Source organism: Rhododendron vialii, chromosome 13a, assembly GCF_030253575.1.
Source record: "Rhododendron vialii isolate Sample 1 chromosome 13a, ASM3025357v1".
In the NCBI taxonomy this organism is placed as follows: Eukaryota; Viridiplantae; Streptophyta; class Magnoliopsida; order Ericales; family Ericaceae; genus Rhododendron; species Rhododendron vialii.
This window is the reverse complement of record NC_080569.1, coordinates 28224372-28240298: the sequence shown is the minus strand read 5'-3', so window position 1 is coordinate 28240298 and position 15927 is coordinate 28224372. Positions and strand designations below refer to the sequence as shown.

At 37.2% G+C, this 15927-nt stretch overlaps 1 pseudogene; it reads left to right on the top strand.

Moving 5' to 3' along the window:
• Nucleotides 1-3523: 3523 nt before the first annotated feature.
• LOC131312824 (senescence-specific cysteine protease SAG12-like) lies at nucleotides 3524-14566 on the top strand (annotated as a pseudogene).
• Nucleotides 14567-15927: the final 1361 nt, after the last annotated feature.

Below are 15927 nucleotides of genomic sequence, written 5' to 3'. Positions count from 1 at the left end.
AAAATACCAATCAATTTTTAGGTTTTAGTTAATCTCAAACAACCGACAAGGGGTGGCTACCTAAGAGCCCGTTTAAATTTTGACAACCCGAATTTCTAATCAGCACACATCACCGTCTTTGTAGATTCGACTCCGGACTTACCGGATATTGTACTACGACGGTCTCCGCCCTACGCTTGGGACAACCTATTAATTTAGGATTAAGAAATCGTCAAGCAAACCTCATTAAAGGCCTAAGGCGAACATGAGTGTGAGGCCTTCAGAAATTGAAGTATTGCATGTTATCAAACATTCTAGTCTAATATATTTTGTTTTGCATTTGAAAACCTTATTTCTTAGGGCTTTTTGACCTTTTTGGTTCCCAAAGTATTTTCGCTGTGCCACTTTGGTCCCCAATATTTCAATTGCTAACATTGCATCCCCAAAGTATCAATTTTGTATTTAAATGGTCCCTACGGCTCACGCCGTTCATTCCCTCCGTCAAAACCAAGGGCAAAGTTGGTATTTCACCTCAAAACGGTGTCGTTAGGTTGGAAACGGCTTTTTTGGTCCCCAAAGTATTTCCGTCATGCCAATTTGGTCCCCAATATTTCAATTGCCAACATTGCATCTCCAAAGTATCAATTTTGTGTTTAAATGCTCCCTGCGGCTCACGCCGTTCTTTCCCTCCGTCAAAATCAAGGGCAAGGTTGGTATTTTACCTCAAAACGGTATCGTTTTGTTGGAAACATAGATTTTTCTTATTCATAATTCTCTTAGGGTTCTCATTGAAAACTTTAAAGTCAAAAAAATAATTATGACTCTTTAGGATAAAATGATCAAAAAATTAAGATCTTCGCACAAGTTCAAACAGATTGAAAATTTGAACACTTAATTTTTTTTACCATATTTTTTAATATATAAACAACCTCAAAAAATCAAGTGTTTCAATTTTCAACCCGTTTGAACCGGTGAGAAATTTTAATTTTCTGATCATTTTATTCTAGAAGGTCATAAAAACCAAAACCTCAGAACCCAGAGGACTAAATTGACGGGGGGAAAGAACGGCGTGAGCCGCAGGGAGCATTTAAACACAAAATTGATACTTTGGAGATGAAATGTTGGCAATTTGAATATTGGGGACCAAATTGGCATGACGAAAATATTTTGGGGACCAAATTGGCATGGCGGAAATACTTTGGGGACCAAAAAAGTCAAAAAGCCGTTTCCAACCAAACGACACCGTTTTGAGGTGAAATACCAACTTTGCCCTTGGTTTTGACGGAGGGAATGAACGGCGTGAGCCGTAGAGACCATTTAAATACAAAATTGATACTTTGGGGATGCAATGTTAGCAATTGGAATATTGGGGACCAAAGTGGCACAGCGAAAATACTTTGGAGACCAAAAAAGTCAAAAAGCCTATTTCTTAGATACACGCGCGAGATGAATCTTATGGAACAATCAAGCATGACAAAAAGATATTTTCTTAGGAGGTATTTTACCTGAATGATGATATTTTATCAATTGAAATAGTTTTTGAAAAGTCAAAACTAGCACCTTACATGCATATATGTACGAAAGTGAGGCCTCACAAAATTAGAGGCCTTTAGGCGCTAGCCTCAATTGGCTAGCGAGCACAAGGAATACAAAAAATCTCGAAACACAAACACTCTCACACACATGTGGACCCCACGCATACAGAAGATGTGTAGTGTGTGTGTGTGGGCCCCTCGTGCTTTATGAGTGAGTGTGTGTAAGTGTTTGCATGAATTTTTGTTTGTGGTTGTAGACTTGTTGTTACTAACAATGAACTAAGCGTGTATCAAAGTACTAATCCCTACGGATAAAAGGGCAAATCTAGTGCACGAGACTCCCGCCTTTGCGGGGTTTTAGAAAGGATTGATATACTCAGCCTTACCCCTGCAAACAGAGAAGTTGTTTCTGCGACTTAAACCGGCCCGTGACCTTCAAGTTACGATTGAGCAATTTTACCATTACGCCGGGTCCGCCCTTCAGAGAAGTAGTGGGACAAATTAAGCCCTGCTCCACACTTAAAAGGCAGAGATGGACTTGCGTGCTTCTATCCTTGACATTGACAATTATATTGACGTACCATACCCTCCGATTTCTTCTGTAACTTCGAATCTTTTCTCTTACCAGTTTTAGATTCTTGTATGAGAAAATATTTTCCCCTCATGGCATATATAGTTTTTGCGATTCTAGCTCAAGTATAATTGTGCACATACGCATCTAATTAAAATTAAGCTCTTAATCCTTATATATTTCCAATTTATCGTTTCGCTAAAATTTCAGCAACTTATTCCTTTTAAGTTTTATATACGGAGCTCAAAGATTCCTTATATGTATGATCCTGCATGTAGCTTTGTCACTCTTTGCGGTGTATCTTAGAGCATCTCCAACACACCCGTCGAACATTAGATAGCGTCACAAGTTTAACAGGTTTTCATATACCTTTTACATGTTCCAACAAGTACCTCAGATATTTCATCCCTCTTAACTTTTTTTCTCACTCTTCAATATTGAAAACAGCAAAGCATACATTTGAAACTAAAGTCTTTGCTGGAGTGCATAATAAAATCTCAATTCTGAAATTACGAAATCCATCATAAATATGGGGAATTGATACTCTTTTTGATATTCACACTCCTTTTTTTATTTTTTTAGTGTTGAAAGTATAGGGTTTTTTTTTTCTAAAATACAAAGAAAAGAGTATGGATATAAAAAAGTGGAATGTGAAAATCAATTCCCTAAATATATCTTAATTTCTATGCTTGTGTTTATTATTAACTCCGTTGGGGCTAGTCCGTGCAGAATTTTGCTGTTGACTTTACTTGGGACACCCGCAAGTGGGCGCTGAAATTAGTCCTGCAGGATTAGTCGAGTTACACGCAAGCAAAAACCCGGGTTATCAAAAATAACTTTTGTCAGCAAAAAAATGCCTCGGAGAACAATATACATAATGATGAAGGTTGAAATTTGTACCATCTACCTGTGGTCGACGAGTAATTGTTCAGAGGGACGGACCCCAACACTACTCTCCACCACAAATTCATGAGGGATTCATATACTTAATCTAGAATCCTACGTGAATATGTGGAGGAGATTGGTGTTGGGGATACATATGGCGGTGCCGTGGTGCGCAAGACCACCCAATAATTTTCCGTGGCGGACCCATGTGAAAAAAGAAGTTACAATACAAGTACAGTAATGGCCCGTCCGTTTGTGTCTCCCACTCCTGCTTAGAACCACAGCCACTCATGCAATGGAAATCCAAATAAATGATGGACGGATTTTATTGCACTTGTGTAGGTCTAAATCAGAACATTTTGCAAGGCACGTATGATGTAGATGTCTAGGTTTTGGTAACGCAGGGTGTCCTAGACTAGTTTGTCCACACCCCGGGATAATTCCTACAGCCCTTCCCGTAGTTTTTTTCTATTCTTACACAGGAGGTGAGGTGACCCCAAAAATTGATCTATTTTAGATAACGAATGTTTACGGGAATCTTGGACTATAAAACCTCAGCCATGCAACGACCCACTAACATATCAACTTCCACAATATTCCCAGCTGAGGTGCAACTTATTAGCACCATGGCTTCTACCATGTCCTTCTTGGTCTTTTGTCTTTGGAATTTTAGCCTCTCAATTAGTAGTAGCTTCCTCTCGCCTTATCAATGAGGAATACTCCATGCTAGAAAGGCACCAGCAATGGATGTCTCACCACGGACGGATTTACGAGGATGAGCAAGAGAAGGGCATCCAGTTTAAGATATTCAAGGACAATGTGGACCGTATTGACACGTTTAACTCCGGTGTGGACAAAGGATACAAGCTGAGTGTGAACCAATTTGCTGACCTGACCAACGAGGAGTTCCGGGCTTCTCGTAATGGTTACAAGAGGAAATCACCTAGTAAAGTGAAGTCTGGCTTAGAACAAGCACATTTTCGGTACGCAAATGTAACTGTTGTGTCGTCTGCTATGGATTGGCAGGAGAAAGGCGTTGTTACTCCTGTCAAGAAACAAGGCATATGTGGTAAGCATCAAATATAGATTAGCATCATTTAGTGTTTGTGTGTCTGTATATATATGAAACAACTCCATAGTCGAACCTGATATATCAAAAGAAAATTAAATCACACACTAGTCTAAGCTTTAATTTTTTTCGAGACCTCAAACTTTTACGTTTTGTTTTAATCTTGTTGAAGGGTACATCCGGGAAGAAATCCTTCTTCTTTGAAGGCTCTGCATAAATTTATATGATATATGTCCATAAACTCCAAAGGCTTAGAAAACTTTGTTATTCAAAGGGCCAGCAAAATAAATACTGTATGTACTTTCCTTGCGTATGGGCCCCAATGTTTAAGGATGAATACCACACATTCTTGTCCAAATTAAGACCATCGAGGAAAACATCATCATTAAAATACCAAAACGAAACAAATACTCGTTCTGACTAAGGACCATAAAATTAAACCTGCTAAACACGTCTTAAGTTCGTTACATGATACGTCGAGCGAAATTAAGATTAATTAAGTTAGAATAAGATAAACTGGTAATTGTTAAGAAAATGAATCCCACATTGCTTGGGGGTGGAATGGGTGATCACTTAATAACATCTGGGACCTCTCCACTCATTGCCAATTGGTTTTGAGATGGACATAAAGTTTCTACAGTAATGGTATTGTATAAGGACCTCGAGAACATTGAGTCATCCTCAAGGGCGGAACCATGGTTTGTTCGTAGTGGGGTCAAATACCTAGAGATGTCAAGAATTTGATCGAGTTTGGCAATAATAAGGGACAAAAAATTGTTTTCAAACTTAATTATTGAGATGTTTTTTGATACATGTGGTGTCAAATATGGTGTCAAATTCTAGTAAAAGTGGTAACTATTTATGTTAGCCGGGTCAAGTGATGTGACCCCAATATGGTCCTCTTCCCTCGCCCATGTTTACCCATGAGAGCCAAGTCATTCTCTCTACATAATACTAATTACTGGCCCACCGAATTCCCATAACATAAAATTGTTTTACATTAATTACCGTTACAATATTTTATACAGGAAGTTGTTGGGCGTTTTCAGCAGTAGCAGCCTGTTTACACCATATTTTACCGTCTGTCGATGATCGACCAAAAGGTGGCAATAATGAGAATGTTTCCTATTTTATTATTTCGTATTAATAATATAACTAGTTTTTATTCGTTTCTTTGTTTGTATTTTGATGGAGTGCAGGACACTTGGCATATTTCTACACATTTAGAAGTTAAAAGGACACTTGTCATCGTCCTACACACTTTGAAGTTGAAGGAAAGTTATTTGGACATTAGAAGAATGAAGAGTAGTGAGAAGTTAAGAAGTTATTTCCTACACATCTTTGTTTTTCTATAAATAGCATTTTTAGGCCTCATTGTAAGACCCCCAATCAATCGCCCAAAGGCTTCTACTTTTATCTGTACTTTACATTTCTTGCTCTAGGAGTAGCTTGTAACGTAACTGTCTGTTCGATTGTATTCTCATCGTCAATCGACTTCTACCTCGAAGAATAATAAAGTCCATTTTGTTATTCTTCTTTCATCTCCATTCACTTCATTAAGTTTGCTTCTAGAGAAGTCCTGAAATACGACAAGGAATCAAACTCCATCACCACAAACACCCACATCCCAGCACACACACAAACAACAACTCTTAGTCGATTCGTCGACTGCAAGCGAGAAAATAGACAAACAATTTTGGCGCTAGAAGGAAGGCTCTTACTAATTTGGAAGTAATTCGCACACGAGGTCAGGAAATTGATTCAAGTTTTGACTTACGTTGTGGCAAATCCACAAGATGATTTAGCCCAAGAATTTTCGACTCTATTACGAAGGTTGATTGCACCAGGAAAATGAGAAATTCCTTCTTCCAATGGTTTGCCTAACGACAGGAGAACTCCAGAAACTTCAGATATGCCTGGGGGGCATCCTCAACAGGTATATACTAATCCTACTTTTGAACCTTTGGATGGAGCGAATCGAATTCCATTAGGGTCCAGTCAACCTTGGCCTAACCCAACAAGGCAACGGATTTTTATCAACCAGTTCCAAATACTAGTGGAAGTAATGGAATTGGAAGTCAATATGGTAATGGCCAAAATGAAAATATTCCCATTGGTTTCAAAGCACCGCCTGGATTTGGTACTAATCAAAGTCAATATGTGCCTCCCATGGTACACTACACATCAACCACAAGGGCCCCAAAACTATTTGTTCAATTGTTGATCAAAAGTGTTCGTGAGAGGTATAGATTTAATTTTCAAAAGCCATCTATATTGGTATCCGTATTGGTTTTGGTTGAAATATGCCCAGTTATGGTTAAGATATGTAGATAGTGTTCATTGTTTTTCTACAATTTTGGGCAAATATAAGTGGCCAAATTGGCCATAGTTTTGTCCGCACCATCACTAAATTGGAAGTGATGGCAAAAATCAAATGTGGAAATGAAAGCCTTGCACGTAAGGCTTGAATGTACAATTTACGAAAATGGAATAACGGCCACTCATTGGCCAACTTTTGGATTTCGACAGAAATGGTTCACAAAAGCCTTGCAAGGCTTGAGCAATTCATAGATCATTCTAAAAAAAAAAACAATCGACAGAATGGAAGCCAGTTTAATGGAAAATTTTAGCCTTAAATGGAAGGTTTGAACGATTTATTGCTTGCCATTTTTTGGCCATTGGTAATGGTTTTGTTGGACAAAAGTTTATTTGTTGAAACCCGTCGAAGAACACCTTGCCTTTTGAAAGGTGGCATTAAACAAAACCCAGTCATATTTGGATTTCGCCTTTCCATAGGCGGTAAAAATAGGGTTCTATCTCGATGGGAGATAAAGATCAAGTATAACTGGAAGCCCTTGAAATGGACAGAGGCCATTTATAATTTGTGGATCTATACACGAGAAGCTTTCATCCAGATTTCACTAAGGATGAAAAGAAGTTATTGGCCCAATCATAAATGAGAGATAGCCTCGATTGATATCGAGTTTGCATGGGGGCAAACTCATCTTTAGAAAGCCAAATTATGTAAAGTAAATGGCTTTGGTGTTGAACCTCGAAGGGAGTCAAGTATGATTCGACAGAAAAGCCTTGCCGGGTTTGATAATTTATTCGGGCAAAGAAAGCCATTCGTTGGCTAATATTCAGAACAATTCTAGTTGGTCATCGACAAAATTGCATTGTTATAGACCAACCACTGCTACATTATCATGGCCTTATTATCACCCAGATTAACCTCGACAGAAAATTTTGATGAGGCCGTAGAAATTTTTTATGAGGCAGTTGGGTGCCTATGTTGATAAGGTAACTGCCAATCACTATTGACTTGAAAAGACCTGATTCAAACAGGCATATTATTATTATATGCCCATTGATGCCTAATAGTATGCCTATTGCCAACAGGATCAGTATATAACTATATATTGTTGATAAGTGCTAAAATATACATATTTTGGCACTCCAAACTACATTTGTTAGTCATTTATTTTGATTAATTGATTTTTATTTTGTTCTTTTGTTATTTATAGGTTGTTCGAGCCCGTTGTCCAAGACTTTGGGTAAAAAGAAGATTTTAAAAAAGTTTGAGGTTAAAATGCGAAACCATTCAAAATTGAGTGGTTGATTTATTATTTTTTGAAGTCTAAAGGGCCTTTGTGTAATTAAGGTTTTCAATCCCTATGTAATCACTTTAACCTACTGACTTCTGGGGACGCTGCGTGAAAAAGGAAAAGAGACTTCCTCCTCTGGCTGCTGCCGTGGAAACTTTTGACGGAAAGGAAGAGAAAAAATTGGGCTGCGCAGTGCTCACAAGCGGCAGCGGCTTTGGTTCGGAATATATTTTTCAACCAGCTTTAGACTTTGAGAGTTCTTTTTCCTTTCAAGTTATTTGAAGTTTATTTAATTATTCGCACTGAGGTAATTCGTTTTAATTTTTGTTCTTAATTAAAGTTGTTCTTTGATATTTAATTAGTTGTTATTTCTTGTTTATTTTCTTTCGCCAGTATTAGAAGCATGATTCAAATTAAGGTTTCTTGTATTTCTTGTTCAATGCATAGTGAGTAGTCGTATAGGTAGGGTCGCGGGGTGATTAGCACACCGTGGCCAGTTCGGGCACTGCTCCTATTTTCAAACAATGAAAAAGATAATTTTAGATTGAAAAAATACTTCCCGCTGACGAACCCAGGCATCGTCGGAGCCTATGTGAACGAGGAAATGGGGGTCCAAAACTCATTCTTCGCTGCGCATGGATATACGGTGATCATATGGTCTCGCATCTTGCGAGATATCTTTTTCAATCTAAAATTAAACGTTTTTAAGAACTCCAAACAGAGCAGGTTAATACGGACTGGTTACAAGTGCTAAGAACCCTTCGACTGTACCTCCTTTTAATTTTCTAAAAAAGTATAATCAATTTCTTGTTTTAATTAATCTCTCAATCAAAACGACCAGGGGTGGCTATCTAAGAGCCCATTTAAATTATAACAACCCGAGTTTTCACAGCACACACTTCACCGTCTCTGTTGATTCGACTCCGGACTTACCGGATATTGTGCTGCATCGGTCTCAGCCCTACGCTTGGGGCAACCCATTATTTTAGGTCTAGGAATCGGTCAAGCATTTTTGGCGTCGTTGCCGGGGACGGTAACGTGTGTTAAGAATTCGGGTAGTTATTATTATTATTATTTTTTATTTGCTTTCTTTTTAGTTCATTATTTTTTTTTTATTATTGTTGAAAAGAAGAAAAAAATGGCCCATTTTGCAAGGTGGTATGGAGGTTATGCAAACCAATTTGATTGTTCAGTGTCACTTCCAATATTTTATGGTTTGGCCTCAGAAAATTATTTTTCACATATTCATGATCTTGAGAAAGCTTTTGGTAGAGATGAAGTGGCTCTCTTACATGTATTTTCAGCATCTTTGCGTGATAGTGATTTAGATTGGTTTAATTTTTTGAGTCCAAGATTGACATGGGGTGAGATTGTAATACAATTTTTCAATCATTTCAATCCCTCATATGAGACTCATATGCTTTTACAAGAACTATCAGATTTCTCTCAACATGATGATGAGTCTTTGTCACAGTGTTGGGAGCGATTTAAATTTGTTGTATTCTCTTGTTCTAGTTTTAATTATGAGCTTGGCAGTCTTCTAGTTATCTTTTGCCGTGGTTTAAACCTTAAGCCATGCGAGGTGGATTTTAGGTCCACTGACGAATTCTTGGATAAAACCCTTGAAGACGCTTGGAATTTCTTAGATGAATTAACCCAAAAGCTCCAATTTTATGAGTTGACTAAAAGTTTTGAGGATACTAGTTCTGATAGGAGGGAAAAAGAAGAAATAGAGCCACCTTATTTTGATCAATTAGCTGATTCTCTTTCTTGCAATCAAGTTGAAAATTTTCAAGTGATTAATTCTTGTGTATTGAAAGATGAAACAACAGAGTCACTTGTAACTAACGAAATAGTTAGTTCACCTGAAGTGCAACAGCATTCTAGTACACTTGAGATGGATTTTCATGATGCGACTCCTCAGAAGTCATTGCCAATAATTGTGCAAAGTCCACTTGTTCTTGATGATCAAATACCCGCAACCATAGATATTGATGTCATCACTCCTATTGAGCATCCACCATTGCAAGAGATTATCACGTTAGAACAAATTGACTTTCTTGGTGTTGATAATTTTAATATGGTTTACCATTCATTTTTTCTGACACTCATCAACAACTTGAAAATTAATTTGGTTCGGAATATGCAATTGGTGGAATTTAAATTTCAAACGCAGCTAAGGCCATTAAGATATTCTAAGTATTTGGTTTTGTGGCATGGTCGCATACAATTTTTAACGGAGTGCTTGAAGTAGGTTGAGATGTTGATTTTGATTGCTCTTCGTAGTGTGATGAATGGTCGGATTTCATGTGATGGGAGTGAATGTCATTAACTTTTTTGTATAGTTTTTTTTTCTTTTCTCTTTCTTAGATTAGTTACTTTTATTTTATTTTATCTTTTTTTTTTGTGAGGATTAATATTGCAGGATGCTTCGTTCAAGTTGGGGGGTCTTCTTCCCACTATGTTATTTCTTGTGTAGTTCTTCATTCCGAGGTAATACCTTTCCCTTCTTTTTCTTTTATGTCCTATATTTTTATTCTTTTGTATTCAATGAGGACATCGAATGGTTTAAGTTGGGGGGAGGGATTACTTTGGTAAGTTTTTCATTCTTAGAGTGTTAAAATTCAAAAAAAAAAAAATTGAAAAATTTTCATTTCGCATGCGATTTAGCACTTGTTGTGATTATTTGTTGGATAATTGAGTTGAGGTGTGTTGCCTACCATAGTGATATCTGTTATTGGCTTGGTAGTTCTACTTGCTAGCTTGTCTTAAGAAGTTGATAATGACACTCTTGTATAGCTGATAGGCGCGTGATATCATAGATATGAGCGCCTAAGTAGGGTGAATTAGCGCGTTAGATGTGCGTTTTATTCCACGTTCCACTTGATACCGTACTTTATTTTGGTTTTGTGTTTTTATTAATTTCTCAGGTAATAAGACGGATTTAGCACCAAGGTTGGAATGAGTGGTTTCGAAATCGGTTCATACGTTGCCAGGATGCCAAAGCTGAGTTGTGAACGTCGGGTGGCCAAATCCCATGCGATGCTCAGAAGATGCCGTAACGTGGGCGGTATCAATACTAGCTTTTCCTGTATTGATGCATGTGAAACTGTTCGGCCTTGGATCTGGGCAGCTAACAGAATTGATTATGGATTGGGCCTTATTAGTTTTGCTTTTACTGCGCACTTAGTTTTGAAATTGAAAGTGGTAGCAAAACAAATACAGAAGTGATGCATACTTGATGGGCCCAAAAGAGCAATAATATTTTTTATATTTTGACCAAGACTTGGACCTAGGAAAAGAATGGGCTGAAGCCAATTTCTCGGCAGTGGGCCATGTTTGGAAAAAAAAGGATTTTGCAAGACTTTTTAGTCCACCCATGAAGGAGTTATTAGGTCGGCACTTCATCTCATATAAAAGGAGAAGAACGGGGCTGCGGTACGGGGGATCTCTGACACAAGACTTTTGGCTTTCCGCAGCATTCTTTTTTTACAGTGACTTTTTACAGGAAGAAGGACGACGAACGGGGCCACCGGAAATAACAAACAGCCGGAAATAGGTTGTTCGAGCCCGTTGTCCAAGATTTTGGGTAAAAAGAAGATTTTAAAGAAGTTTGAGGTTAAAATGCAAAACCATTCAAAATTGAGTGGTTGATTTATTATTTTCTGAAGTCTAAAGGGCCTTTGTGTAATTAAGGTTTTCAATCCCTATATAATCACTTTAACCTACTAACTTCTGGGGATGCTGCGTGAAAAAGGAAAAGAGACTTCCTCTTCTGGCTGCTGCCGTGGAAACTTTTGACGGAAAGGAAGAGGAAAAATTGGGCTGCGCAGTGCTCACAAGCGGCAGCGGCTTTGGTTCGAAATATATTTTTCAACCAGCTTTAGACTTTGAGAGTTTTTTTTCCTTTCAAGTTATTTGAAGTTTATTTAATTATTCGCACTGAGGTAACTCGTTTTAATTTTTGTTCTTAATTAAAATTGTTCTTTGATATTTAATTAGTTGTTATCTCTTGTTTATTTTCTTTCGCCAGTATTAGAAGCATGATTCAAATTAGGGTTTCTTGTATTTCTTGTTCAATGCATAGTGAGTAGTCGTATAGGTAGGGTCGCGGGGTGATTAGCACACCGTGGCCAGTTCGGACACTGCTCCTATTTTCAAACAATGAAAAAGATAATTTTAGATTGAAAAAATACTTCCCGCTGACGAACCCAGGCATCGTCGGAGCCCATGTGAACGAATGAATGGGGGTCCAAAACTCATTCTTCGCTGCGCATGGATATACGGTGACCATATGGTCTCGCATCTCGCGGGGTATCTTTTTCAATCTAAAATTAAACGTTTTTAAGAACTCCAAACAGAGCAGGTTAATCCCCGGACTGGTTACAAGTGCTAAGAACCCTTCGACTGTACCTCCTTTTAATTTTCTAAAAAAGTATAATCAATTTCTTGTTTTAGTTAATCTCTCAATCAAAACGACCAGAGGTGGCTACCTAAGAGCCCATTTAAATTATAACAACCCGAGTTTTCACAGAACACACTTCACCGTCTCTGTTGATTCGACTCCAGACTTACCGGATATTGTGCTGCATCGGTCTCAGCCCTATGCTTGGGGCAACCTATTATTTTAGGTCTAGGAATCGGTCAAGCAATTGTACATGATCGATAGAAAAATTCGACAAGTCAATCGATGCCTATTTCGATTCAATACTGCCCGTGGTTTGAACAATTTAGTAATCGCAAGTTGGCACCTGTTAGATTTCTTTTTCTTGCCGCCAATAAACTTGGGGGGCAAAAATTCATTTTTAGAAAAGCCAACTATAAAATGAAGTGGCTCAAAAGTTTGAAACTCAAAGCAAATCAAGTCATGAAAGTATTCGACTAGAGTTTTTAATTTAGACCATGAATGGTCGACATAGAAAATGATCCCTCCACTCCATCTATACGGGTTAAGAATAGTGATCGAAAACTTGCTCATGGAGTATGAGTTCAAGCCAATTGTGGTTGTGAATTGTTGATCGACAGTAACAATGTGTTAAGAGGGATATGGATTCTCCGAAGCCATTCATATTGGCTTTAGTCAAAAACACCAAGTATTGGTTTTATGCCACTTGTCCCACCACTGATCTTTGGCTAGCAGAAGACTTTCGGCCGAGGACTAATAGAAATGGCTAATTATGGCAAATCCATATTTTGGGCACGACAGTGTTTGCATGCATGAGTGTTTGCATGCATGATTGAACAAGTGGTTTTGCCATCCGTAATAGATCGACCATCCATTAATTGCAATCAATTGGTGAAATTAACAATCGATCATGGCTTATACCGGCCTATAGTTGAAGGAAACAAATCAACAAAGAATTTTCAACCGAGGCAATACTATCCCATAATTCGTCAGAGGGAATATTGCATCTAATAAGCCAGCACATGGCTTTCGATAGTGGTTTTTAAGCCTTAAAGGCTTTATTGTACCAGTCGAAAAGTGAAAAAATTGGTGTAAAATTTATCTAAAGCTCTTCGAGAGTTGAGGGCATAAATATTTACATCGTAAAAAGTTATCACTGGTTGATATTGACAGAAATGTGATTTAAAACTAAGAGAAATATTTACCAAAGTTAATCCTTAACTCAGGTAAATAGGGGGGCATTGTTTACACCATATTTTACCGCCTGTCGATGATCGACCAAAAGGTGGCAATAATGAGAATGTTTCCTATTTTATTATTTTGTATTAATAATATAACTAGTTTTTATTCGTTTCTTTGTTTGTATTTTGATGGAGTGCAGGACACTTGGCATGCTCTTACACATTTAGAAGTTAAAAGGGCACTTGTCATCGTCCTACACACTTTGAAGTTGAAGTTGAAGAGAAGTTATTTGGACACTTGGAAGCAAATTAGAAGAATGAAGAGTAGTGAGAAATTAAGAAGTTATTTCTTACACATCTTTGTTTTCCTATAAATAGCCTTTTTAGGCCTCATTGTAAGACCCCCAATCAATCGCCCAAAGACTTCTATTTTTATCTGTACTTTACATTTCTTGCTCTAGGAGTAGCTTGTAATGTAACTGTCTGTTAGATTGTGTTCTCATCGTCGATCGACTTCTACCTCAAAGAATAATAAAGTTCATTTTGTTATTCTTCTTTCATCTCCATTCACTTCATTAAGTTTGCTTCCAGAGAAGTTCTGAAATACGGTAATGAACCAAACTCCACCACCACAAACACCCACATCCCAGCACACACACAAGCAACAACTCTTAGTCGATTCGTCGACTGCAAGCGAGAAAATAGACAAACACAGCCGTGGAAGGCGTTAACCAACTCAAAACCGGTAAGCTAGTATCTCTATCCGAGCAAGAGCTAGTTGACTGTGACGTTAATGGAAAAGACAAAGTTGCAGAGGTGGGTATATGGATAACGCCTTCGAATTCATCAAGCAAAACAAAGGTCTCATGACAGAAGCCAATTACCCTTACGTAGGACAAGACGGAACTTGCAAAAGCAAGAAATTAAACAAGCCTGTTGCTGCCAAGATAACCGGATACGAAGACGTGCCAAAGAACAACGAGAAGGCCTTGCTTCAAGCCGTGGCTAACCAACCGGTATCGGTTGCCATTGACGCCGGTGGATACGACTTCCAGTTCTACTCGAGTGGTGTCTTCAACGGAGCGTGCGGCACGATGCTGGACCATGGTGTCACCGCGGTTGGATATGGGACTAGTAGTGATGGGACTAAGTATTGGTTGGTTAAGAATTCGTGGGGCACCGGATGGGGTGAGAATGGGTATATGAAGATGAGAAGAGATGTGGCTGCCAAGGAAGGCCTGTGTGGGATTGCTAAGAAAGCTTCTTACCCAATTATGTGAATATTAAAGATCACTACCACTCCGTCCCATAATATTTATCCGGTCTGCAAAACGATTGAGAACTTAAAAATAATACAATTTTCGCAAGAAAAATTCAAATTTAAAACTTTCAACAAATTACCAGATATCAATAAGTTCACTTAATTTATGAAAAAAGCTATGTTTTTTTCTTGAACAAAAATGAATTATTTTTAAGTCATCGTTTTGCGTACCAGACGAAAATTTTGGGACGGAAGAAGTGTAAGACAAGTTTAAATATAGTGCTCGACTGTGTATGTAATCTTAGTGAAGTGTATGTGAATAAATTAATTAGCTTGTGTGAGCACAACTCTGTCTCTACCTATATATGGGTCGACAAGAAAATGTATTTTTATCAGTTGAAGTGTGATAATGATATCTGTTCTTACAATCCACGGTGATTTTGTTAAAATCAAAAGGTTGCTAAAATTAGTAACATTTGCTTAAAAAATACTAGCTCACATTGGAATAATCAAACTTAGCATCCGCAATGTAATAATCAAAACCAAAAGGTTGTTAAAGTTAACATTGTTTGCTCAAAAAAGTGTTTACATTGTAATAATCAAACTTAGCAAACCTCTTAACAACTCATCAAATTTTGGCTTTTGAATAATCAAAACTAACAATTTTTTGTCAATAATCAAATCTAATGGTCCTCACATTTTCTTAATCAAATACACCTATCATTGAACAAAACCTTCTCTCTCTCTCTCTCTCTCTCTCTCTCTCTCTCTCTCTCTCTCTCTCTCTCTCTCTCTCTCTCTCTCTCTCTCTCTCAAAAATATTTTCAAAAATAACTTTAAAAAAATTGTTTTTAAAAAAAATTGTTTTCTTTTTGAAAAAACAGTATTTTAAAAAAACAATGTTTTTCACTAATCTGTTTTTTTTAATTATTATTTTTTAGAAAACTATTCAAATTATTATCAGTGTTTTTATTTTTTAGAATTTGTCGTTTGAAAAGATGATGTGGTAAGTTTTGATTATCCAATTTTGATTATTACATTGTGGACCTCTACATTGTTAACTTTAGCAATATCTTAAATGGATAACCAAAAGGTGATGTGGCAACTCTTGATTATCTAATTTTGATTATTACATCGTAGATGCTCTTACCAACTCATCAAATTTTGGTCATTAGATAATCAAAACTAGAAACATTTTGCCAATAACCACATTTCCTCTATCAAGTACACCATCATTTCACAAAAAAATTCTCGCTTTTCCATTGTCAACATACAGTATTTCTAAGAAAAATACTAATAAAAATAATTTTTATTTTTTTGCAAAAACTATTTTTTATTAAAACTTTTTGTTTCAAAAACTGTTCTTTTTATTAATTAAAAACTTTTTTTTCAATAACTGTTTTCGAAAAAGGTTTTTTTTTTTAAATCAAAGTTCT